Source organism: Bison bison, unplaced genomic scaffold (assembly GCF_000754665.1).
Source record: "Bison bison bison isolate TAMUID 2011002044 unplaced genomic scaffold, Bison_UMD1.0 scf7180017864324, whole genome shotgun sequence".
NCBI classification, from domain to species: Eukaryota; Metazoa; Chordata; class Mammalia; order Artiodactyla; family Bovidae; genus Bison; species Bison bison.
In genome coordinates, this window is record NW_011494896.1 from 5,402,983 (window position 1) to 5,427,921 (window position 24,939).

Here is a 24,939-nt window from a genome sequence, read left to right on the forward strand (position 1 = left end):
ATTCGCACATCCTTTCTGTTTATGCCTGGGGTGGGGAGAAAAATCCCAAACCAGGTGAGTTGAAGTGATTTATTCAAATGATTCTACCAAGTTATTCCTCCCGCTTAGTTCTCAAGGCTTTCTTTTGGGAAGATGGGGGCGGGAGGATTGGGAAGGTTGCTCGCAAGCGCTGCTAAGCGAAAAGCTCTCTGCAATTTGGGTCACTGCAAAGAACAACTCCAGCAGCCTTCCCCCGCCAGAGGACGGATGCTTGCCAATTCCCTAGTCGCAACTCCCCTCAACCTTTTTGAAGACTGGGAGAGGGAGCTGGGTTGGGGAGGATGTTGGGAAGTGCTCTTGGAAAATAATCAGAGGAAGGCAGTGGTGGGAGACTGCAGTCCTGTCACATACGGCCCGAGTGCTGAGATTTGAGTGGGAAGGGGTGATGCGTGAGGAGAAATGGAGACAGTGATTTCATGTGGTCGCACTACTTTGGAACATTTCGTGTCACTTGGGCGAGCACACACTATTCATTTTTAAGATGAGCGTGCTTCTGAGTAGGTTAAGTTTTGTGGGTCTTTATTTTGTGTGTGTGTGTGTCTACGTCGTTTGTCTCGCCTTTTCTGCCAATTTGAGGTGACAGTGTCCTTTAATGGTGCACTCCGTGCCAGTCAGAAACATTTCACGTGTCTGGGCAAGGTTCTCTGAGGCTGCTGGAAGCAACATTTTCGTTGAGTGTTTTTCCTCTTCCAACTGCAAGGTTTCAGGATTGTTTGGATGTGGAGCCGACAGATTTGTACTCGTGCGAATGTTTTAAATTACATTCCAATAGGCTTCTTGCCACTGACAGTGGTACCGTAATGAGCTGTCCTTTCCTGAGGCAGTCACCAGTCACAAATAACGGTTTGGAGAATGGATCATTAGGGTTCATTTTTAACGCATTAGGGAAAGGAAAAGTTAGAAGCGCTGTTAACCTTCATTTGCCATTACTGAAAGGTACGGCATGGAAGAGTGATCATGGACTTGGAAACCGAAAAGCACGTAGAGCTTTTTTGGATTTTTGGTTTTGTTTTTTTACGCAAACTGACACGTTTAACAGGACAGAGAGCATTTTGACTCATGTGCTATTGGCTCTGTTCTTGTAAGAGTTACTAGGGTGATTAGTAAAATAAATATGTCATTTTGGAATAAACAGCTGGCTGACTCCAGAACAGATGGGGCCAATCTTAGCTGAGAGATCTACAACCTTGGAAATGAATGGACCTGGGGTCAACCACACCCCCTCTTGGAATGTCAAAAGGAGAAATGCCAGTGTTTTATGCTTAACTCCAAAATGCCAAACCTTTTCGGAGCCAAGTCAGCCACTGGGGGAAAGTCATTACTGGTTATCTTCTGCTGCTGAACCAATTTTTTGTTCGTTTTTAATTCAGACCCTTAGGTCTCCAAAGTTGCAGCTGGGCGATGCTTCGTTACATGCCGCTTGTTACTGAATGCAAAGGGCAGTCCATTGTATGGGCTTTGTAGTAGAGTGATTTATTGGAATGCAATGAGCAGCTTTGGGATTTGGGGAAAGATGGTCTGCCTGGCTTTGCCTCTTTCTGTGTCCCTCTGTTGCTTATTGTCTGCTTTCCTGAGCACCCCTTCCACGCTGTCTTCCTTTCCACACCCCTCTGTGTCTCTTCAAGTTCTTCCAGTTTCTCTCCCTGTCTCTCAATTTGCAATTCTCATTTTTCCCTCTGTGTTTCAAAATCTCCCTATCACCAGTATATTACATCTCTCTCTCTAAGAGTCCTTCCCGGCTCTGGATACCCTTCCATCCCTTCTCTGCCTCATCCAGAACATCCAGGGTAGGGTAGTTGAGACTTCAAATATTTATTCTACTGAGTCCTCATTGAAGAGGCTTTGCCTTTTCTTCTTCTTGCAGTTGGTGCTTGGTAGGATGAATGGCAATGAACCTAACCCCTTGGCCTGGTTTGTGGCTTCTGTCATGGATATAATTTGACCCCCGCAGCCCGAAGACAGTGAATTGTTACAGTTGAGCTCATGATACTTTTCCTTTCATCGGTACCTGTTTTAAGAGCTGCCGGTGCATTAGCAAGTTTTTTTTTTTTTAATATAATTTTATATCTTTCTTTATTTTTGGCTGTGCTGGATCTTCGTTGCTGCGAAGGCTTTTACCTAGTTGTGGCGAGCGAGGGCTACTCTTGGTGGCGGTGCCCGGGCCTCTCGTTGCAGCGGCTTCGCATGTTGCAGAGCGCGGGCTTCAGTAGGTGTGGCTCTCGGCCTCTAGAGCACAGGTGCAGTATGCGGGACACGGGCTTAGTTGTTCCACGGCACGTGGTATCTTCCCGGACTGGGGATTGAACCCGTGTCTCCTGCATTGGCAGGAGGATTATTTACCCCTGAGCTACCAGTGAAGCCCCTGGCAAGGTTTTTAAATGCTCTACAAAAAATGTTCTCCTAATTCTCAAAGAATCAGTAGACTTTGAGTGGCTTCTAATTTATTCCTCCCTTGCCCTTGCCTGCTGCAGTTACGTCTTTTCTACTCCCTTCCTGTTGATTGCTGAGGAGCCGGTCCAGGTGACCACACTGCCCATTTGGGTTTTTTTTTTTGAAGATGCTTGGAGCAATAACAGCTTTTCTTCCTGTCATTTCTTCTCTTCTTTGGATGAAAGAAGTTTGTTGTTTTATACCCACTGTCCCATTAAGGAGGTGGTAGTGATCATGTTTGTTTGTGTAGTAAGATGCTCCTCTAGGCAGGAAAAGTCTAACTGCTGCCCATCCAGAAGCAGCTAGTGTGACAGGCAGATTCAGAAGCTCTCACCACCTGAGACCTCTCACTCACCATCTTTTCATTCCTAATTTTCTTCTTCTGAGTTGCTCCCTCTTCTATCCAGGCTTTTTAGTGTTTTAGGGAGGAGAAATGAGCTGAATGGGATGTTAGTTTTGGCCCTATTTCGGCTATCTCTGTGACCTTGAATAACTCTGCATTTCTTTCTCCCTTTGTTTAAATCCTTTGCAAAGGGATAAGGATCCTTGCCCCTTGGCCTGGTGATATGGCCCCAGCCTGTCCTTCTGACAACAGATATTGAGAGCAGCTAGATCTTCCCTGTAACTCAGTCGGTAAAGAATCTGCCTTCAATGCAGGAGGTCTGGGTTTGATTCTTGGGTCGGGAAGATCCCCTGTAGAAGGAAATGGCAACCCACTCCAGTATTCTTGCCTGGGGAATCCCATAGGCAGAGGAGCCTGGCAGGCTATAGTCTACGGGGGTCGCAAGAGTTGGACATGACTTAGTGACTAAACCACCACCACCACCACTGTGGTCTAAGGACTGGGGGGAGGTGTGTGTGTGTGTGTGTGTGTGTGTGCGTGCACATGTGCGTGCTCAGTCGCCCAGCCCTGTCTGCCTCTTTGCAGCCCCACTGACTGCAGCCCGCCAGGCTCCGTAAAAAGAGATGCTTCCACCACTATCAGATAATTTATGTTCTGATAGGGGAGATAATCATTGGAGAAGCAATTACAACTGTGATGAATTCTCCTGCTGAAGTGGGATGTACAACAAGGTAGGAGAGGAGTGGTTAACTTGGTGTGCTTCCCTTGCCTGGAGGAATCAGGGAGGGCTTCCCGTAGGAAGTGACATTTCAAGAGACTTGGAGAGTGAGAGGAAGTAATTTAGGATGGCAATAGGAGGTGCTGAGATGAGGACAAGGGGTTTCTAACACGGGAACTACATGTTCAAAGTACAAAGGAAATAGATGACTATACGAATTTAAAAGTTAGTTAGTTATGGGGGTTAGACAGTTTATGGGCATGAAGCAAGGAGAGAGAGAGCAGAATGAGGAAGAATGAAGCTGGATAGGTGGACAGAACCTAGACAGTGGGCAGTTTTCTGAGTCACTGGTGAATTTGGTCTTTATCCTAAGTGAAGGATTTTAATTAGCTAGATGAATTCCATATGCAGGTAGGATGATATTAAAAACATCACCTTGGCTGTTAAGTTGGGGAAGAGACTGGAGAGAATTAGCTAAAGTGAACACAAGATGAGGTGGAAAGTCATTTTTGTAGTCTACCTGTGGGATGGTGGTGGCCTTGGATCTAGGGTGGTGGCTGGGGGCTTGGAGAGAAGGGAAGTGATTGGGAGACACTAAATTTGAAGACTATAGTTGATACGGTTGTTGCTAGATTGGGTGTGGAGATAGAAAAAAGATGGAGTTAAGATGACTTTGGTTTTCCTTAAGCTACTGGATATATCACTTATAAGAGAAAGAGGACATTGGATGGGGACCAGATTTTTATTTGTTTTTTCAAGGGGGAGGGACTTTTGGACATACTGAGTTTGAGGTTCCATGAAGACGTCTAAGATCTCCAGCTCACTTTATCTGTGTGTAGGATATCATGGTGGAACAGAAGAGACCTCTGGTGAGGCTTTTTACAACGAGTGACTTCTTATTTATGATTTTAGACACATCATATTCTTTTTGCGAGCTTTATTTTCCTCCTATGTAAAATATATTTATTCCACTAATTTATACTGATCCCTGGCAGCTGTATGTGCACTGTGTTAGGAATACAGCATTGAGTAAGACAGTGTTTGCTTTGGAAAAATTCATGTAGGTGAGGGAGAGGAATATAAACAAATAACCACACACAAGGAGGTTTGATGGCAGTGCTAGGAGAGGACAGTCCCAAGGGAAGTTTTCATACTTCTTTGGGAGCTGAGTCGTGGGGAGAAGGGGGTGACCTGTGGTAGGTTACCTGTGACCTGAGACTTGGAGGCAAGAAACAACTCTCCAGAGTGAGTTCCTATGCATCTAATAGACTGCCTTGCACAAACTGGGGACTCACTGAATGTTTGTCGATTGAGTATATTAACCTAAGTCATAAGGACGCACTCAAAGGCAGGAAATAGCAACACATCGGAAGAGGGCAATTAGTAATGCAAATATAAAATGTAAAACGCTTTTAACAAATGCGTTGACATGAGGAGACCTGAGACTGAGGAGACCTTTGAGATGTTTTGTGGATGATTTTCAGGGAAAATTCAGAATGATTTCAGACCTGGTTTCTTTGGGGGCTGAATTTCCTTTATTCCAGTTAGTTTCTCTGAAATAATGTTGATTGTATAGAATGCCATAAATAATGGGTTTCAGACTTTTATAGGTAAGTGAAAATACAAAAAAATTGAGATAAAATTGGGTGAGATTTTGCCAACAGTTATTCTTCTATAGTTAAAGATGTTTTAAAAAATATGTCCTCCTTTAGTTTATCTCATGAAATAAAGCGTATTTAATACCAAAGCTTGTGGAAAGACCATCATTTTAAAATTAGAAATATATTTAGAAATTATATTTTATATAGAAATCTAATTAAAATTAGAAATATATTGTGAAAAATTCTCTACATTGTCTTTATTTTTCTTTTCAATTTGTTGCAGAATAGCAAAAAAACAAGCCAAATACCAGAATGTTATAATAATTTATGGAGCCATTGCCCTATTTTCTTGGCTATGGTGGAAAGGTGGCCCATCTCCAAATAAGAAGATTTCCAAGTGTGGAAGAGTTTTATGTGGACCACAGATAATTTATTTTCAATTTCTTCTCCATAGGAATTCAACTCTTGAAAGCTAGCTAGGCCTCCTCAAGATTAGTCTAAGGTAGGGCTTCTTCACTTGTCCCTGGAAGATCCTCAGGGAGACCATGGACCCCAGAGATCATATGTTGACGTGTGTGTGGGGGTTTGTGTGTAAGAATGTTTCCACATGTGAAAGTGTACATTTTTTTTATCACTATATATGTGTCACTGGACAAGCGACTTAACCTCTTTGAACTGCTGCTTCTTTACAAGATTGTTGTGAGGTTTAAATGAGATAATATATTTTTTTAAAATGTCTGGTACTATGCCTGGAATAGCTGGTGTTTGTTGAGGCTGTTTTTGGTATTTTTTACTATTTTGAACATCTTATATATTGACCGATGGCTTTCCTGGTACCCCCAGTGACATAATGAAGAGGAAGATATCTCAGTGTAACTAGACAACCGAATGCAATGGCAAGCACACACCTAATGCCAAGGTAGAATTCTTGCCAGGAATATTTAACCTCAATCTAATTATGGGGAAATAATCAGGCACATTCAGATTGTGGGATGTACTGTAGAACAGCTGGAGTGTGATCTTCAAAAGTGTCAATGTCGTGACAGAGAAACAAAGCAAAAGAATACAAAATGTCGGGGGACTAATCTAGATTAAAAAAGACTAAAGAGCCACGGCAGGCTTCCCTGGTGGCTTAGAGATAAAGAATCTGCCTACCAGTGTAGGAGACATGGGTTCGATCCCTGGTTCGGGAAGATCCCGTGGACAAGGAAATGGCAGCCCACTCCAGTATTCTTGCCTGGAAAATCCCATGGACAGAGAAACCTGGTGGGCTACAAGGCCATGGGGTCACAAAGAGTTGGACACAACTTAGCGACTGAGTGAGCATGAGCAAAGAGCTATGACAACCAAATGCCGCATGCAACCCTTGATTGGATACTGGACTTAAAAAAGCAAAAGCTATAAAGGACACTGAGAGGACAGTTGGGGAAATTTGAATGGGAGCTGCATGGGAAATAATCAGTAACAAGGTTAGTTTTCTTGGATATGGTAATGATTCTGTCTGCTTAGCCTGTCGTGTGTTGAATATTATTGTTCAAGTCAGTTGCCCATTCCTGAATGTCATCTTTAGGAATGTCACAGCAAATCTAGATGACATCAAGGCCTGCTTCAGAAGATAGTGATTGTTTTGGTCACTGCCTGTATTTAATCAGCCTATGGGCTGGAATACTGTTTGTTGGCAGATATTGTAGGTGATCTTTTCTGTCCTTTCTGACCACGATTCTGTCATTCCCTAAAGAGTGCAGACCTCTGCAGCTGGCGCTGTTTATTTCTAGAGGTAATGATGCAGGTGGCTGTTTCCTGAGTTAAAAAGAGAGATAAGCGGGGGAATAACTCAGGAGTAGAGCATTTGACTGCAAAGAGGAAAGGACATGAAAGAGGACATAAACGTATATTTTAAATTAGTTTTTTGATTCTAGACCTAAGAGAAATCAAAATCCATTACAGAAATGTCTGATGAACTACAAAGGGAAAATTCCCTTAATTCCGCCTCATGTAGTCAACTGTTGCGATTTTGATGTGTATTGCTGTCATTTTTCTGGCCTCCCTGGTAGCTCTGATGGTAAAGAATCCATCTGCAATGAAAGAGACTCAGGTTTGATCCCTGGGTCGGGAAGATCCTGCGGAGAAGGGAAGGCAACCCACTCCAGTATTCTTGCCTGGAGAATCCCATGGAGAGAGGAGCCTGGTGGGCTGCAGTCCATGGGGTCGCAAAGAGTTGGACACAGCTGAGTGACTAAGCACGCACACATATGCTGTCATTTTCCCTCACGTGTATGCTAAAGATGTTATTTTAATACGTATTCTGCTTGCTCTCTGGCACTTAATATATTTTGGGCATCTGCCCCACGTATTTGCATGTTCCTCTAACTTACCCTTTTCAGTGGCTGTCAGACACTGCTGCAGTGAGCATTTGAGCATGCATCCGTTTGTAATAAACTTGTGGGAGTATTTCTGTAGGATTCATTTCTAAGGTAGAAATGCTGGGGCAAAGGGCATAGATATTTTTCATTTAAACTGCTTCCCAATTTAAATTCCTATCACAATCTTTGAAGTGTCATTTTTATATACTTATGCCAAGTCCATTTAGCCACTTAGACTACCCTCTTTTACTAAGGGAAGGGAGTTGTAGTGGTTTTTGTGATCGCTGTAGTAAAGGTTGATACATCCATAACATGGAAACCTCTGGAAGAGAGAAATAAAATATATTATCCCAGACTGCAACACAGCATGATGTTTAAAAAGTGAATAGGAACAGTAATGCAGTCATGAGTCTTCCCCCAGAAAATTTTGCAGGGAAATTTTATTTTTGAGTTAAGATTAACTTCACTAAAATGCAGACACCGTCAACCTTGAATTGAAAATCATCTCTTCTACTCACTTCCTCTCCATCTCCGTTATGCAGCCACACAAGAAAGGGGAATTTAAGCTCTGCTGTTTTAATATCTGAAGCTGGTGGCTAAAAGGCCTGATTTTTCATCTTTCTGAATAGCCAGAGAAGCAATCCCAAGGCAGATTTTTGGCATTTTTTTTTTTGTAGAAAAGGCCTGAGTTTAGGAGTGGCCATCAGTGACTCACTGTTCTACAGAGACCATGGGATCACTGAGCTGTGAGATATTTCCATTCTTTTAACTAGTTATTTTCATTCTTCTGTGGCTGGGCTGGGCAAACAGAAATTTGAGTTGTGTGCTCAGTGGGTAATTTATTTTTTGAAACCTCAGTTTATTCATCTCTAAAATAGGGATTACTTTGAGGCTCAGATGAGATAATCTGTATAGTAGGACTTTTGCTAATTTTGTTGTCCAGTCACTGAGTCGTGTCAGACTCTTTACAAACCTATGGACTGCAGTATGCCAGGCTTCCCTGTCCTTCATTATCTCCCAGAGTTTGCTCAAACTCATGTCACATAAATTTGCCAATTTATGTGCACATAAATATGTGCTTTTGTTAAGGTGCTGCAGTCTCTGGCTGGGCCAGCTCATATTAATCGTTCCTCTAATTCCAGTGGCATTTGTAGTCACAAAGACTTTCTTTAGGTATTCTATCTCATAATGTCTTACTATTACTTCTTCATCCAATGTTTGGAGCATAAGCTAAATGCAAATTCCTGTGCTGGGTGTTCTGATAGGGAAACAAAGGTGGAACCCTCCTGGAGCTTTCCTTCTCTGCTTTTATTCTAGGAGATTAATCTTTTGCTAAGCCTTCAATAACATATGCTTTACAGAGGTGTACTATGTACGCTATCTTATTCTCTCAACTTAGCTTGTAGATTCCAGCTCCATTTTTCCATGTAAATGAGGAAATAATTCTTAGTGAGGTTAAGTAGTGGTTCTGTTTTGTTTTTTAAAAGGTTACCGATCTTTAAAAAATTCACATATGTAGGCCCCAGCTAGTTTTTCTGGAACCAAAACCTTACTGGATCTCTAGGTGTTTCCTGTTTTTGTCTTGTCATCTGATCAGAGGTGTAAGCTTTCTGAAGGCAGCACTGTCTGCTGCCCTCTAACCATGCTATGTGCTGGGCCAAGTCACTTCAGTCGTGTCTGACTCTTTGTGACTGTATGGACTATAGCCCAACAGGCGCCTCTGACCATGGGATTCTCTTGGCAAGAATACTGGAGTGGGTTGCCGTGTTCTTCTCCAGCAGATATTCCTGACCAGGGATTGAACCCAAGTCTCAGTGGGTTCAATCCCTTGGTTGGGTTTGAATCCCTGGGTTCAATCCCTGGGTTGGGAAAATCTGCTGGAGTTCAATCCCTGGGTTCAATCCCTGGGTCGGGAAAATCTGCTTGGGTTCAATCCCTGGGTCGGGAAAATCCGCTGGAGGAAAACACGGCAACCCACTCCAGTATTCTTGCCAAGAGAATCCCATGGTCAGAGGAGCCTGTTGGGCTACAGTCCACAGAGTCACAAAGAGTCAGACACGACTGAAGTGACTTGGCCCAGCACATAGCATGGTTAGAGGGCAGGAGCTTTCTGTAGATCTGTTGAGTTGGTTGAAGCCATGATGGGAACTCTTATAGGACCTAATGAATGTCAGTTGATTTACGTGTTTTGTTTGATTCCCCCCCCCCCAACTTATTTTGAACAATTTCAAACATAGAAAAACTGCAAAAATATTACAGCAAAAACTCCTATACCCTTCATCTAGATTTATTTGCTTTCCCATCCTGATTGTGTGCATGCACACACACACACACACACTGACACACACATTGATTTTTATTTTTCAAAATCATTTGAAAGTAAGTTGCAGACACCACAACACTTTATCTCTAAGCACTGAAGCGTGTATGTCTAAAGAACAAGGACATTCTCCCCTGTAACCACAATACCATTACACTGGAACAATAATATTTTTCAGATTTCCCCAGTTGTTCCAATGATATTTATAACCTTTTAGGGGAAGAGGGATGCAGAATTTAATCAAAGATTGCTTATACAGTGTAGTTGTGTCTCTTGAATTTCCTTTAATGTGGCTAAGTTCCCCTGCCTTTTTTTTTTTTTTTTGTCTTTCATAACATTGACAGTTTGAAAATTCTAAGCTGGTTTGTAGACGGTAGGTTGGATTTATCTGCTGGTTTTGTTATTCTTATACTCAGGGTAAACATTCGCGATAAGAATACCCCACAGGCGATGCTGTATCCTTCCCCTTGCATCACATCAGGGTGACACATGTCAGTTTGTCCCCACACTGGTGATGAGAAGTTTGTATTTTGAATGTGGTGGCCTTGCCAGATCTCTACATTGTAAAGGAACCAACCCTCTTCTCTTTCTAATTAATAACGTTGCCTTTGGGGTGATTCTTTGAGATTGTTTCAAACTCCTGTTCTCAGCAACTTTTCTCTCTCTGGTTTAAACATCTATTGATAATCCTGGCCTAGATCAATTAACATCTATAAAAGGATGATTTTCTATTTCTTTTTTAAAACTTTTTATTTTGTATTGGAGTATAGCCGATTAACAATATGATAGTTTCAGGTGAACGGCGAAGGGACTCAGCCACGCATATACGTGTATCCATTCTCCCCCAAACTCCCCTCCCATCTAGACTGCCACATAAGACTGAGCAGAGTTCCCTGTGCTATGCAATAAGTAAAAGGATGATTTTCTAATTTTCTCTTTGGTTCTGTATTTGTTTTCCAGCATTTTTCTGATAGATTAGCTTTCAACTCCCCTACTATTTATTTATTTTTAGTATCACTTGGATTCCTGGATTCTTCCCCCATGTGTTATAATCCATTTCCAACCTTCCGCCTCCCCTGCTCCCATATTTATGCTTTTTGATACAAAAATTGTCCCAAATTTGGCCAGTGGGAGCCTATTGAGCCCTAAAAGCAACCTGATAAAGTAGGTGGGATTTTGCCTACTTTATGAAGTGAGGAAATTGAAGCTCAGAAGATAAAAGAAACCTTCCCAGTCATGGAGCTAAGAGCTAGTCAGCAGAAGAGACTGTGCCTTCTCTAGTAGCTCAGATGGTAAAGCATCCGCCTGCAATGCAGGAGACCTGGCTTCAATCCCTGGGTGGGGAAGATCCCCTGGAGAAGGAAATGGCAACCCACTCCAGTGGGTTGTTCTTGCCTGGGAAATCCCATGGAGAGAGGAGCCTGGTGGGCTACAATCCATGGGGTCGCAAAGAGTTGGACACAACTGAACGACTGACATGCACACAGACAGAAGAGGCTGTATGCAGACCCAGTTCCAACTAACTCTGAAGAGGTTCCTGCAGTTGAGGCTGTCTCCCTTCAGTCCAGAAGCAGAATGTTACCTGATAAAACCAAGTTAAGAAGAAAGCACAAGCATTGCATCACCATTGCTAATAGCAAATGATTAGAGACCACCTAAGTGTGCATCAGTGGGAAGCTGGTTAAATAAATGGGTATGTTCACAAAAGGGAAAGCTGTTAAACTACCAAGAATGAGGATTTCTCTAAGCGTTGATATGCAGAGATCTCCAAGGATATTTTAAGTGAAAGAAAGATGGTTCCTCCACACCCCTCAAAAAGAAAGCTGATGCAGAAGAGTGCATGTTTTGTGAAAGAAGTAGGGGGTTAAGCAAATACATTTGGATTTGCACAAAGGAATCTGGGAAGGATATAAAATAACAAAATGGTTACTGATACCAGTGCAGTAGGAGTGGGGTATGTGTGCATGTGTATGTGGTGAGATTTCTTAAAATTTACTCTTTTATATGATGCTGGCTTTTAAATGACTTTGTTGAGATAAAATTCACATGAACTGCATGTATTCAGTCGTTTGATTTAGGATGTTCACAGAGTCATGCAGTCATCACCAAAATTAATGCTTAGAGCATAGTGGAGGCTCTGTGTTTCAAGTCTCAGTGTGGTACCCTTCACCTGGTGGGCCTCGAAGTCATTTGGGTGTCCTGGTTGGGGAAGGCATTCAGTAGCCCTTAGCTGTTATTTGGGAGACAAATTAAAATTGACCTGTGGCATATGGGGGACTTCCCAGGTGGCACTAGTGGTAAAGAACGTGCCTTCTAATGTAGAAAACACGAGACTCGGATTCGATCCCTGGGTTGGGAAGATCCCCTGGAGGAGGGCATGGCAACCCACTCCAGTATTCTTGCCTGGAGAATCCTACAGAAGGAGGAGCCTGGTGGGCTACAGTCCAGAGAGACGCAAAGAGTCCGACACAACTGAGCGACTGACACTAGCATTTGAACAACTTTCTCTTACCTTCTCTTTTTCTTCCCTTCCCTTTCCTCCACCACACAACCAAGTTTCTGATTTTTGTCTGAGAGAGTCATTTAAATTAGCCATGAGGAATGTTAATTGTTTCAGCAGACAAAAAGAAACTCCAGTAAGTTTTCCTTCTAAGACTTAAGAACTCTACTTTCTAAGAGCTAACTTTGGAAGGAATGTTTCTGGTCTGGAAAATTTGGAGAGCAACCGCAAAAGGAATTCATGTCCAGGAGGAACTAGGAGTAGGGTGGGGAGCTCAGTTTCCTTTGAGACAGATTGAAATAAATATGTCTGTCTGAAATAGTCATAAAGATCTATTTCTTTCTTTCATCATTTTGCTAAAAAGTTCAAACTTGATCAAATTCAAGACAGACTCAGCCCAGGCACCAAAAAAAAAAAAAAAACCCCTCAAGTCATCCTGATTAAAAACTGTGAGATCTTTGACAGGCTGCTTTGCTCAGGGAGGTGGTCCTCAGTACAACGTTTAAGTCTGTCCCTTTGAAGTGGCAAAATTTCCAACATCCAGACCTGTAGCAGAATAGCTCAAGATTTCAGTAGAGTGATACCAATCCGAATTCATGGTTAGTGATATGAGGTGTCTTTCTGTTTTGACTGTTACCTGTAATGAATTGTTTGCTCTCAGAATGCTGCGTACTCTGCCTTTAAAATTATCATGGCCAGAAAACTAAATGGCCTGTTTGTATGTGCAGTAAATTACTTTTATTATATAACTTTATAATCATAATACTGGCATACATTTTTTTTTTAAGTTTATGGTGTGCCAAGTGCTGTGCCAACTGCTTTACATAAGTTATAATATTTAATTGTGGCAAAAACCACATAAGGAACTGAAACTCTGAGAGCTTAAGCAACACGCCTAAGATCATATGAGTAGGAAGAGGCAGATCCAGGACCAGAAATCAAGACTGTCTTATTGCAAAGCCTGTGTTTTTCTGCTGATACTGCCATTTGCAAATTCTTGCCTGGGAAATCCCATGGAAGGAGGAGCCTGCAGGGCTACAGTGCATGGGGTCACAGAGTTGGACACGACTTAGCCACTAAACAACAACAACTGTCTTATTTACTTGATAGGTATTTATTAAGTGCCATCACGTGTGAGGCACCTTGAGAACTATAGAGATGACTGAGACTCATCCATTGTCTTTGGGAAGTTCACATTTAAGTAGAGGAGATGAGGCAGATAAACCTCAGCATTATTCACGATAGCTAGGAAGTGGAAGCAGCTCAAGCGCCCATCAACAGATGAATGGATAAGCAAAATGTAGTATGTGCATGCAATGGAACATTGAGTAATTATTCCGTGTATTCAGCCTTGAATGTATTTCAAAGCTGAATAGCCTTTGAAGGAAATTCTGAACGCATGCTACAACATGGATGAACCTCGAGGACACTTTGCTAAGTGATATAAATCAGACAGAAATGGACAAATATTGTATAATTCCATTTAAATGAGGTACCTAGAGTAATCAGACAGAGAGACAGAAAGTAGAATGCTCGCCAGCGGCTGGAGGAGGAAGCAATAGGGGGAGTTGTTGTTTAATGAGTGTAGAATTTGGTTTCACAAGATAAAAAAGTTCTAACAATTGGCCACACAACAGTGTGAATGTACTCAACACTGCTGAGTTGTACACTTAAAAATGATTAAGGTGGGGGACTTCCTTGGTGGTTCAGTGGTTAAAACAGCTTCCGCTGCGAGGGGACAGGTTCGATCCCTCGTTGTAGAGTTAATATCCCACATGCTGTGTGGCACAGCCAAAAAAAAAATTGGTTAAGGTGGTAAATTTCACATTATGTGTATTTTGCCACAATTTAAAAAGCCAAATGGATACACCCCTCTGCTGTATTAATTAGTGAGAGGAAGGACTAAGGACATTGTAGGAATCAGAGACAGCTTTCTAGACAAGGTGTAACTAGCTGGGTGATAGAAGATGGGTAATTTGTGGGGCGGATTTGTGAAGCAAGGGCAACCAAGGTGAAAGGAACGGTGAACAGCGTTATAGAGGCTACTTGGCTTTAAGGTCTAATTCCAGCAAGAAACAAACTCCAAGTACATAGCTGTGTAATTATGGGTGATCCAGCCACCTTCTATGCAGGCAGAGATTTAAATACAGAGTCTAAACCAGGTTCTTGTGGTGTGCTGGACAGGGACTCATTCATGATTCATTCAGTAAACATTTGTTCTATTCATGTGTGTTGGCAGGCTTTATACCCCCAAGAACTCTGGAGTTATTCGTAGCCCCAATTAACAGATGTAGCCATTGTGACTCAGAGAGATAAAGTAATTTATCCAAAATCACATGACAGGTAGGTAGCCGCAGACTTCACCTGGGAAGCCACCAGGATACACTACCTCCCCTGGGAGTGAGTGTGAAGTGATGTCTGTCTGTGAACTCACAATCAAAATGGCATGTGACTGCCGCCACTTGTCATCTTCTTGCGGATTCTGAGGCCGCCTGGGCTGAATCTTCTTACAGCTCTGAGCCTCAGGGTCCTTGTCTGTAAGACGAAGGCCTTGTATTAGACCAGATGATTTCTAAAGTTTCTCCCAGATCTTTGTTGTTGTTGCTTAGTCACTCGGTCGTGTCCGACTATTTGCAACTATTGGACTGCAGCACGCCAGGCTTCCCTGTCTTTCACCATCTCCCAGAGTTTGCTCAAACTCATGTCCATTGAGTTGGTGATGCCATTCAACCATCTAGAAACCCTGTTTGTCCATCTTATACACCTACAGTATTAATTCAATGTCTATTACACACCAGGTACTGTGTTGGTAGGTACTGGTAACTGAGATATGGCAGAACACTGTTCTTGCCTGAAAGGAGATTGTAGGGTAGTGAAGAGAGCATAAAATAGACAGTTATTGTGTAGTATGGTCAAAGCATTGGTAGTGGTGTATATGAAAGACTGGAGTATAGAGGATAGGTGTGACCCTGACTTGGATAATAGCATGTCAAGAGGAAATGGTCCCAAAGACCCAGAAGATAATGAAGAACTCCACAAGAAACTCATCCTTGCTGTTGTTGCTATGTTCATAGGCACACTACTATTGATTGAACTCTGTAAAGCTTTGGTGAACTCAGAACTCTTCATTTTAAGCCTTGTGGAACGTTAGTTGAACTTGACTATTGTTAAGTTGTTAGGTGCAGCTATGTGCCAAATATCCATAAGGTTTGGATTCTCTTTTGAGTTGGAGAAAGACGATAAGGTTGCAGGGTTTTTTGTTTGTTTGTTTGCTAAGGGAATTTAGGAAGCATGAAGTAGACTAGTAAGAGACCCAAGGGTCTAGATTTATTTGAGATGTTCACAGCCAAAATCGCAGATGATTATATTTCAAAGAGACTAGCGAAACGGCCAAGATAGACATGATTCTCTCAAGACTACTGACTGGTGAATTTCTAAGAATTAAAATGACCAAGTATTAATATTGCAATAATAAGGAAGTGAGGATTGCAAGGGCTCACAAAAAGCTCACATTTGTTGAGTGGCTCCTGTGTATGATGGTGTGCTATGCCCTTTACATTTATAATTTTTCTTCATCCCCCTCCAAATCCTGAAAGGTCAGCGTTGTATCCTCTACAGATATTGAAACTGAGGCTCAAAGAGGTTGTGAGTTGTTTAAGGTCACAGCTAACAAGACACTGAGCCGTGGTTCAAGCCCAAGTTTGTTCAGATCAAGGCCATTGCCCCTTCCCTATTCCATATTCATCAGGATCTTGGATTTTTTATCTCTTGGGAAGTGCACCAGGATGAAGGCCCTTCCTCTCATCTCTGTTGCCTGGTAAGTAGTGATATTCAGGAGAGGCCCACTCTTCAAGTTTTCCAACACCCCAAAGGGCAGGTCCTCCAATTTCTCATGTCTTCTTTCCAAGGTGGTGGACTGCCAACTGCCAGGGATAAATGGCTCTTGTGTGTGTGCTCAGTCGCTAAGTCATATACAACTCTTTGCAAGCCTATGGACTGTAGCCCGCTAGGCGCCTCTTTCCACGGGATTCTCTGGGCAAGAATACTGGAGTGGGTTGCCATTCCCTTCTCCAGGGTATCTTCCTGAGCCAGGAATCGAACCTGCATCTCTTGTATCTCCTGCGTTGGCAGGCAGATTCTTTACCACTAGGCCACCTGATTTTTTTTTTTTTTTTTCTCTTTTTTCATCTTTCCCAGGTAATATGTGAGTGTTTGATCTTGGCAATTTGCCTCTCAGAGGTAGCTCATGAACTGTCTAAGGCCAGCTGAGTTTATGTATTTGATCCTCTCTCCCATCCCAGCAAAGGGTAAATTCAGTTCCTTTGCCCCAGATTCTATCTTTAGGATCCTGAGAGAGCTTGTGGCCTGGTTCTCAGAGGCTTCCGACTCTGAGGTTCTGCCAGGATCACACGAAGGCCTTAGTTCTCCTGACCCCGTGCCTCAGGCTCCTTCTTCTCTCAGGGCCTGCTTGTGGGCACAAGCTATGGTGTCTTGTCAGAGAGTATTTTCCCAGCTGAGTTTGGAGGCAGACCAGGCATTTATCCCAGGCCCTTTAACCCCTCCCCCCGCACCCCCTGACCACATATGGCTACACGAAGCAAAGAAAACCACCCTCCAAGTGGGTTGATGGATCTTACGGCATTGGGAAAAGTGTCCTCCAGCTGGGCCCTCTCTGCCCCGGCTTTCCATCGTTTGGGGGACAACGAAATGGACAGCGGATATGGGGTCAGGAAATGGGAGCTCAAGTCTTGGCTCAAACCGCAAATCCTGGGGCTCTGAGCACTTGACCTGTCTGAGCCTGTGTTCTTAGCTGTAAATAAAGAACTGATGACAATCCCAGCTTCCTACTCTCCTTGTGAGAGTCAGGTTACTCTATGTGTAGTGCAAAAGTGCTCTGCAGCTAGCCCCTAGAATGCATTATAGATGTCAGTGCTTGTTATAAATCTTGGCTCATTGAGAGACATTTCTCGAAACTGAGGGGGATGCATGCTCTGTCATCGCTGGCTCCCAGTTCAGGCAGACCTTTTCCTTGCTGATGTAGGCATTCATGGCATCACTCTTCTGTTTATTTCTGTAATCTTTTCATTTATAGTCTTATAAATGCTCCCTTAAGCTTTGTTGAGTCTTGAATATTTGTTTTTGAAAACTCTGGTCAGCCTTGTACTCGCATACCCAGAGCTCTGAGGCGTAGGGTAGTTATCTGACTTCTCGGAGTTGCTTGTGGACCCATTTCCCAATAAATCTGGGGACAGCAGGGCTGACTCTGTGTGATAAGTGACGTTTATCTTGCTTGCTAGGATTCTAGGGTTAGGCAATGGCACCCCACTCCAGTACTCTTGCCTGGAAAATCCCATGGACGGAGGAGCCTAGTAGGCTGCAGTCCATGAGGTCCCTAGGAGTCGGACACGACTGAGCGACTTCACTTTCACTTTTCACTTTCATGCATTGGAGAAGGAAATGGCAACCCACTCCAGTGTTCTTGCCTGGAGAATCCCAGGGACGGGGGAGCCTGGTGGGCTGCTGTCTATGGGGTCACACAGAGTCGGACACGACTGAAGCGACTTAGCAGCAGCAGCAGGATTCTAGGTGTGTGTGAACTCATGAGTGCATATACCCTAAAGCATGGCTATTACAACTTTATACGTGCTTCTGGTAGTAGGAGATTGGAGAGAGGATCTGACTCTAAGTGGCTGATGAGTTTACAGCTGGAAGCTCTGGGACACTGGAAAGAGTCTTGTGATTTGCCATTAGTTTGTTGGACTTATTACTCTGTTCTGAGGAATTTTCTAGTGTTCCCTGGACACTTAGGGACTGTTGCTTACCAGTCTATCTTCTTGCCGTTTCAAATGATTGTAGTTCATTTCCCAGAACTCTTCAAGTTGTAAAGGAAAGACATCCAGCTCCAACTAGTCTGGGTGAAGAGGGAATTTATGGGAAGAATAGTGGGGTGTTTTGTGTAACCAGGAGAGGGATGGGTATACCTGGAACCAAGGAAGATTAAAGCAGGTAATTGTCCTAATAATCCCCCCAAATATCAGTGCTTAACACAATGAAGTTTATTTCTTGTTTATTCACCAGTGCAACATAGTTTTTCCTAGTTAAGCCACTTTCTATAACACGCCAGGCTCCTGCCATCTTGTAGTTCCCTTCCCCTCTAGGTATCTCAGAGTGCTCTCCTTTCAATCTGCAGATGGAGAAGAAGCTTGGAGCATCTCTTGTGGCAGGGTTTCAGGAGCCAGGTCTGAAAGTAGTTTATATTACTGCTGGCCTCATTCTATCAGTTATTACTCAGTACCTGACCCCACCTAATGGCAAAGGAGGCTGAGAAATAAGGCCTAAGAAGAAAAAGAAATGGGTTTGGTGAGCATGTGGCTACTATGAGCCACACAGGGACTCAAATGATGTCAAGGCTCCGTCTCTTGCCTTTGATTCTCTCCTCCATGGCAGGGAGCATGGCCAGGGATTGCTCCTGAACTCTAACTCTTTGGCTGACACCACAGACAAACTGCCCTGCACTCTCATTGGGTGCCTGCGTGTACGCTCAGTTGCTAAGTTGTGTCCAGTTCTTTGTGACACAGTGGACTGTAGCCCACCAGGCTTCTCTGTGCATGGGATTTCCCAGGCAAGAATACCGGAGTGGGTTGCCATTTCCTCCTCCCCCAGGGGATCTTCCCAACTCAGGGATTGAACCCAGGTCTCCTGAATTGGCAGGCAGATTCTTTACCACTGAGCCACCAGGGAAGCCTCTACACTCTCATTGGCTCCAAGTAAAAAAATCTTAGAGTAATGATTGACTCACTTTGGATCATGTGACCACCCCTGGACCAATTGGTGGTGGGCAGAAGGACATTTATTTAGCGTAAACTGGCCTGTGGGCTACTTTTAGAGAAGGGGCAACCATTGTGAGAGAAATAGCCACTCCACTTGTACTGTGCTGTTGCTCAGTTGTGTCTGACTCTTTGTTACCCCATGGATATAGCCCACCAAGCTCCTGTGTCCATGGGGATTCTCCAGGCAAGAATACTGGAGTGGATTGCCATGCCCTCCTCCAGAGGATCTTCCCAACTAAGGGATCAAAACCCAAGTCTCCCACATTGCAGGTGGATTCTTTACTGTCTGAGCCACCAGGGAAGCCCAAGAATACTGGAGTTGGTAGCCTATCCCTTCTCCAGTGGATCATCTGGACCCAGGAATCGAACCAGGGTCTCCTGCGTTGCAGGTGAATTCTTTACCAGCTGAGCTACCAGGGAAGTCCCTAAAAAGCCCAGCCTCTCTTATTGTTTCTACTCTTGTGGAAAATTCAGTGCAATTTTACAGTTGTCTTTCCAACCCTGTTACTACAGCCACGTCAAATGGTTATATTTCACTAAATCTACGACACCATTATTTTTAAAAAATATTTTTTAGTTTTTTTAATTTTGGCTGTGCTGGGTCTTTGTTGCCATGCATGGGCCTTTCCTAGTTGCAGCACATGGGCTTCTCTAGCTGTGGTGCACAGATTTAGTTGCCCTGCAGCCTGTGGGATCCTAGTTCCCCAATCCGGGATCAAACCCAAGTCCTCTGCATTGCAAAGCAGATTCTCAACCATTGGACCGGCAGGGATGTCCCAATGCCATTATTTTTAGCATGTAAGACTTTTCTGTGTACCACTGAGGAAGGAAGGAAGAGAAAGTTCCAAATAAACTATAACACAATGCCAAGTTGCCATCCATTGCAAAATGCATCCTGATTTACAAGCTGCCAGAAGGTAAGAAAACATGTTTTAGAACTGAGGAAAGATGATACTTATTATGCCACAACCAAACTCTATATTTTCATGCTCTAGTACCACTGTTCTTTTATTTCTTTCATCCATTCATTCAAAAAATATTTATAGGCCAGGCAACAATGAATAAGACAGATTCAGTTTCTGCTCTCTTAATACCTGCTGCGTCTCTTGCTTTTCCATCTGGGTGTTATGAGACACCTGCTAGGTGCTAGGCAGTCTCTTGGATACTGAGGACTCAAGAAGGAATATGATGGGGTCCTTGTCTTCAAGGGACTTATTGTCTAGGGTAGTAAAGTGTGAGGAGAGTAAACATACAAGTAAATAAGAGAATGTTTTTATGTTATTAACATCCTTATGGGGTCCAGTGGGTCCACAAAGTAGAGGAAATAATTATTTCTGCTTTAAGGAGTAAGAATGGTTGTACCATGTTTATAAGATGATTTGTTGTTGTTGTTCAGTCATTAAGTCATGTCCGACTCTTAGCGACCCCATGAACTGTAGCACACCAGCTTTTCCTGTCCTCTACTTTCTCCCTGAATTTCCTCAAACTCATGTCTGTTGAGTCAGTGATGCCATCCTACCATCTCATTCTCTGTTGACCCCTTCTCCTCTTGCCCTCAATCTTTCCCAACAGTAGAAACATTGAGAAAATATTTTTCCCAATTCTTTCCCAACATTGAGAAAATATTTTTCTCAATCTTTCCCAACTCTTTTCTAATGAGTTGGCTCTTTGCATCAGGTGGCCAAAGTATTGGAGCTTCAGCTTTAGCATCAGTCCTTCCAGTGAATGTCAGGGTTGATTTCCTATAGAATTGACTGGTTTGATCTCCTTGCAGTCCAATGGACTCTCAAGAGTCTTCTCCAACACCACAGTTCAAAAGCATCAATTCTTCAGTGCTCAGCTTTCTTTATGGTCCAAGTTTCACATCCGTACATGACTACTGGAAAGACCATAGCTTTGACTATACAGACCTTTGTTGGCAAAGTGATGTCTCTACTTTTAATATGCTGTCTAGGTTTGTCATAGCTTTTCTTCTAAGGAATAAACATCTTTTAATTTTGTGGTTGCAGTCACCATCCACAGTGATATTGGAGCCCAAGGAAATAGTCTGTCACTGTTTCCACTGTTAACCCATCTATTTGCCATGATGTGATGGGACCGGATGCCATGATCTTCATTTTCTGAATGTTGAGTTTTAAGACAGCATTATTACTCTCCTCTTGCACCTTCATCAAAAGGCTCTTTAGTTCTCCTTTCTGCTATTAGAGTGGTATCATCTGCATATCAGAGGTTGCTGATATTTCTCCCAGCAATCTTGATTCCAGTTGTGATTCATCCAGCCTGGATCATGTAAGATGATTGTGCACTGTTAAAAGAATAAGCCATAGTGTATTTTGAGCATTAATATGCATTTTTCCATGTACACTTTTTTCCATATATACTTGATAATAATATCTGAGTAGTCCATTGTGTTTTCTAACACCTACTTGAATCACCTTAAACCTTCCTATGAAATGTCACATTCAGAAGGCACAGGTAGGGGACTTCCCTGGTGGTCTAGTGGTGAAGACTCTATGCTTCCAATACAGGGGCCCAGGTTCAAGAACTAAGATCCTTCATGCTGCAATTAAGACCTGGCACAGCCAAATAGACAAGTATGTTTTTAAAAAGGCACATGTGGGTCTCTTTTCTTTATGCAAATATTAATGAATAGCCTGCAAAATCTTTTATAGAGACAAAATCAGTAGATACTAGATTTATCTTACATTGGAGGGAGTCTGCATTTCTGTACATTAATTACCTAGATGCTTTCCAGGGATTTTTTTTTTTTTTTTAACCAAGTGATGATTTTCTTCTGGTGCTGCGGATGGTCTGGATCTTGTCTGGATCCCATACTCTACGGATGGTCTGGATCTAGTCTGGATCCCATACTCAACAGGGAGAAGAGCCAGAAATAGGTACTCAGGTCTGCTCTGGGTCCCCCAGCAGGGGTTACAGTGATGGCATTTGCAGAAAATATAGGTGTGGCTGTTTGCTCCTGGAATCAGAGAACAGTCATTGCAGGGTTCTTCCCTAGGGGCGGGGGGAATTCAGAGCTCCAATAATATAATCCTAGGTGTTGGATTCTTAACCTTTCAAGCAAAGGTGCCAGCTAAGATTAAACCCATTTTTAATGGTTGAGAAACCCATGAGAATAACAAGACTCTGAGAAGGAATGGGATTTTTTTTTTTTTTGAAGTTCATGCAGAGGTTGGCAGTGGGTCAGTGTCTGTCTATCTGTCTTGGCTATTGGAAAAAGCTTACCTAATAAGTCAGGAAGAGAATCCAAATTTAAACTGTTCTTCTGTCCTTTGGTTTCTGGAAGTAAGCTTTGAGATATACAGGTTTTTGTTGTTGTTTTTAGGCTTCCAGCTCAGTATATTGGGAGCATGGTGCCGGGGGCTGGGGGTGGGAGTGAGATGTAGGAATCCACCCCGTCATTGGGTGTGGGGGACCTTTAGACTTCTCGGCCAGCTGGGAGAAGGGAGAGCTCCAACCGGCTTCTTTAGAGGAGAATGGAGAGGGCAGAAACCCCATATTAATTTGGTGATTCCTAAGGCTCAGTCTGATGAAGGAGGTGGTGGTTGGCGTGTGCTGCACGTGTACTGAGGATGCTTAACTGAGGGATCATAGAAAAGCACCCCCAGGCCCATTCAGGAAGGTCCTCTGTAAGCATCCAGAAACAGGAAGAGTGAAGGCAAGGTAGGAAAAAAAGAAAAACCAGAAGCCTGTACTTTGAAATCAGCAAGAGGTATATGCCCAGGAGTGATTTATGGATGTTCAGAGAAGGAACATTAAAAGAATAATTGCTGGCTGTTTATTTTGGAAATGTACGTGTAGTGAGAGCGGGGGCAGGCTTTATTGTCTCTGTTAGCTTGCTTCAACTTCCATTAGTGTTAATAGGATCATATATTCTAGGCTTTCCTTGGCTTGCTGCCCTGACATAAATGTTTGAATTCCTTGTTTTGGTATTCTGTATCCTTAACAACAGAGGGCAAGAGAAACAGAATGTGGTGAGCTAAATTCTTCTATGTGCCTTATTTTGGGTGGGATTTCCTCTCTTGGGTCCATGGCTATTAAGATAATCTGTTGAGATGATCTGTGTTTCGATAGCTACTTCTCGATAGCTTTATAATTTATCCAAGGGGTTTGTGCAGGGGATGGCTAAATGTATTTTTTATTTGGTGAAGCAAGGTGAGTCTTAATCCTGGTTATCTGAGCTCTGGGTCAGTTTTGGTGTCACCGTCATCCAAAGAGCCAGTGGAGCTGCTGCTCCGTCCCCTTGTTGTGGCAAGCGGATGCTGGGGACATCTATTAGGGCTTCATTTGATACACATTGACCTAATTTACCCTCTTGGTGGGGGATTTAGTTCTTAGGGTTACTGATGCAGAATCCATTTATTCAGTTAGACAAACGACAATTGAGCTCCCGCTGTGTGTACTGGTTGAGACTTGGGAATGCTTGGTGCACGGAGCCAGAATGGGGCTGATCATGCAGAATGAGAATGCAAAAATGTCCAGGTTTAAAGGGCCCCCGCGCGCGTGTGTGTGTGTGTGTGTGTGTGTGAGTCACATCTAATCCAGAGTCCTCAAGCTTTTTTCTGTAAAGGGCCAGAATGTAAACATATTAGGTATAGAGAACCACATAGGCTTAGGGGTTCTCTGATGCATGTTATTCTTTATTTGCTTTTATAACCCTTTAAAAAATGTAAAAATAGCCCTAAACTGGAGGGGACCATAAGCTGAGCTGGGTTTGGCCCAGGAGCTATATTTGCCAACCTGTGATCTAATCCTCATTTTATCAGAGAGGAAACTGATGAACTTCCATGGTGGTCCAATGGTTAAGAATTCATCTTGCAATGCAGAGGATTTGAGTTTGGTCCCTGGTTGGGGAACTAAGATCCCATGTGCCTCGGGGCAGTTAAAGCCATTGTGCCACAACTAGAGAGCCCGAGAGGAAAACCCTGTATATCGCAACTAACACCCAATGCAAAGAAATAATAATAATAAATATTTTTTTAAAAAGAAGAAACTGAAATGATCCTCCCCGCCACCCCCACCCCAGGTCCCACAGTTATTTCTTGACACTACTGGATCGGTGACCCTCTGTGAAGGATCCTGAGAGGTTTAGGCCCGCACCTCAAAATGCCTAGTCACTTTGCAAATGTATGGTTTCGTTCCTGAGGGCAGTATGAATTTTAGTTAATTATTAAGTCATTAGGCCTCTGCCACATTGCAGGCACTGGGTTGGGATTGAGGATGCAAAGTTAGCATGACAAAGTCTCAGCATGCAGTCAGCTTAGTTGCTGACGCAGGCAGATAAGATGGCAGGGTTGGGAGTGGCATACGGGACAAATCGAGGTGCCCTGGGAGCACAGGAAAGCCATCTTCCTTCAGTATTGTGCGAGTGAATGAATGAATCTGCTCACTCATTGCAGCTCTGCCAACTGTATTTTGAAAGCCAAATCTGCCTGCAATGCAGAAGACTGAGTTACCATCCCTCCCTCGGGAAGATTCCCCTGGAGGAGGGCATGGCAATCCACTCCAGTATTCTTGCCTGGAGAATCCCGTGGACAGAGGAGCCTGGCAGGCTACAGTTCATGAGGTCGCAAAAGAGTCTGACACGACTGAGCGACTAACACTTTCCCTTTCACCCAGCCTAAAGGAAGAGGGCCCGACCTGGCTTTCCCTGGACCTGCCTGTTTTTCCTCTCTGGGGACTCATTCCTGTACACATTCCATATGTGCATAGGTAGGCTAAGAGAGTAAAGGAACAGAAGGGAAAAAAGATTCAGTCACCAGAGAAAAGTGGTTTAT

The 24,939-nt window shown here is 43.3% G+C and overlaps 1 protein-coding gene across 1 annotated transcript in view; it reads left to right on the forward strand.

Annotated features, from left to right (window-relative positions):
- RAB30 (RAB30, member RAS oncogene family) overlaps positions 1 to 24,939 on the forward strand; it is a 95,276-nt gene that overhangs the window by 282 nt on the left and 70,055 nt on the right. The window contains exon 2 of the mRNA XM_010853211.1: positions 1 to 54. The gene's annotated coding sequence lies outside the window, so the exon portion shown is untranslated. The remainder of the gene's footprint in view (positions 55 to 24,939) is intronic.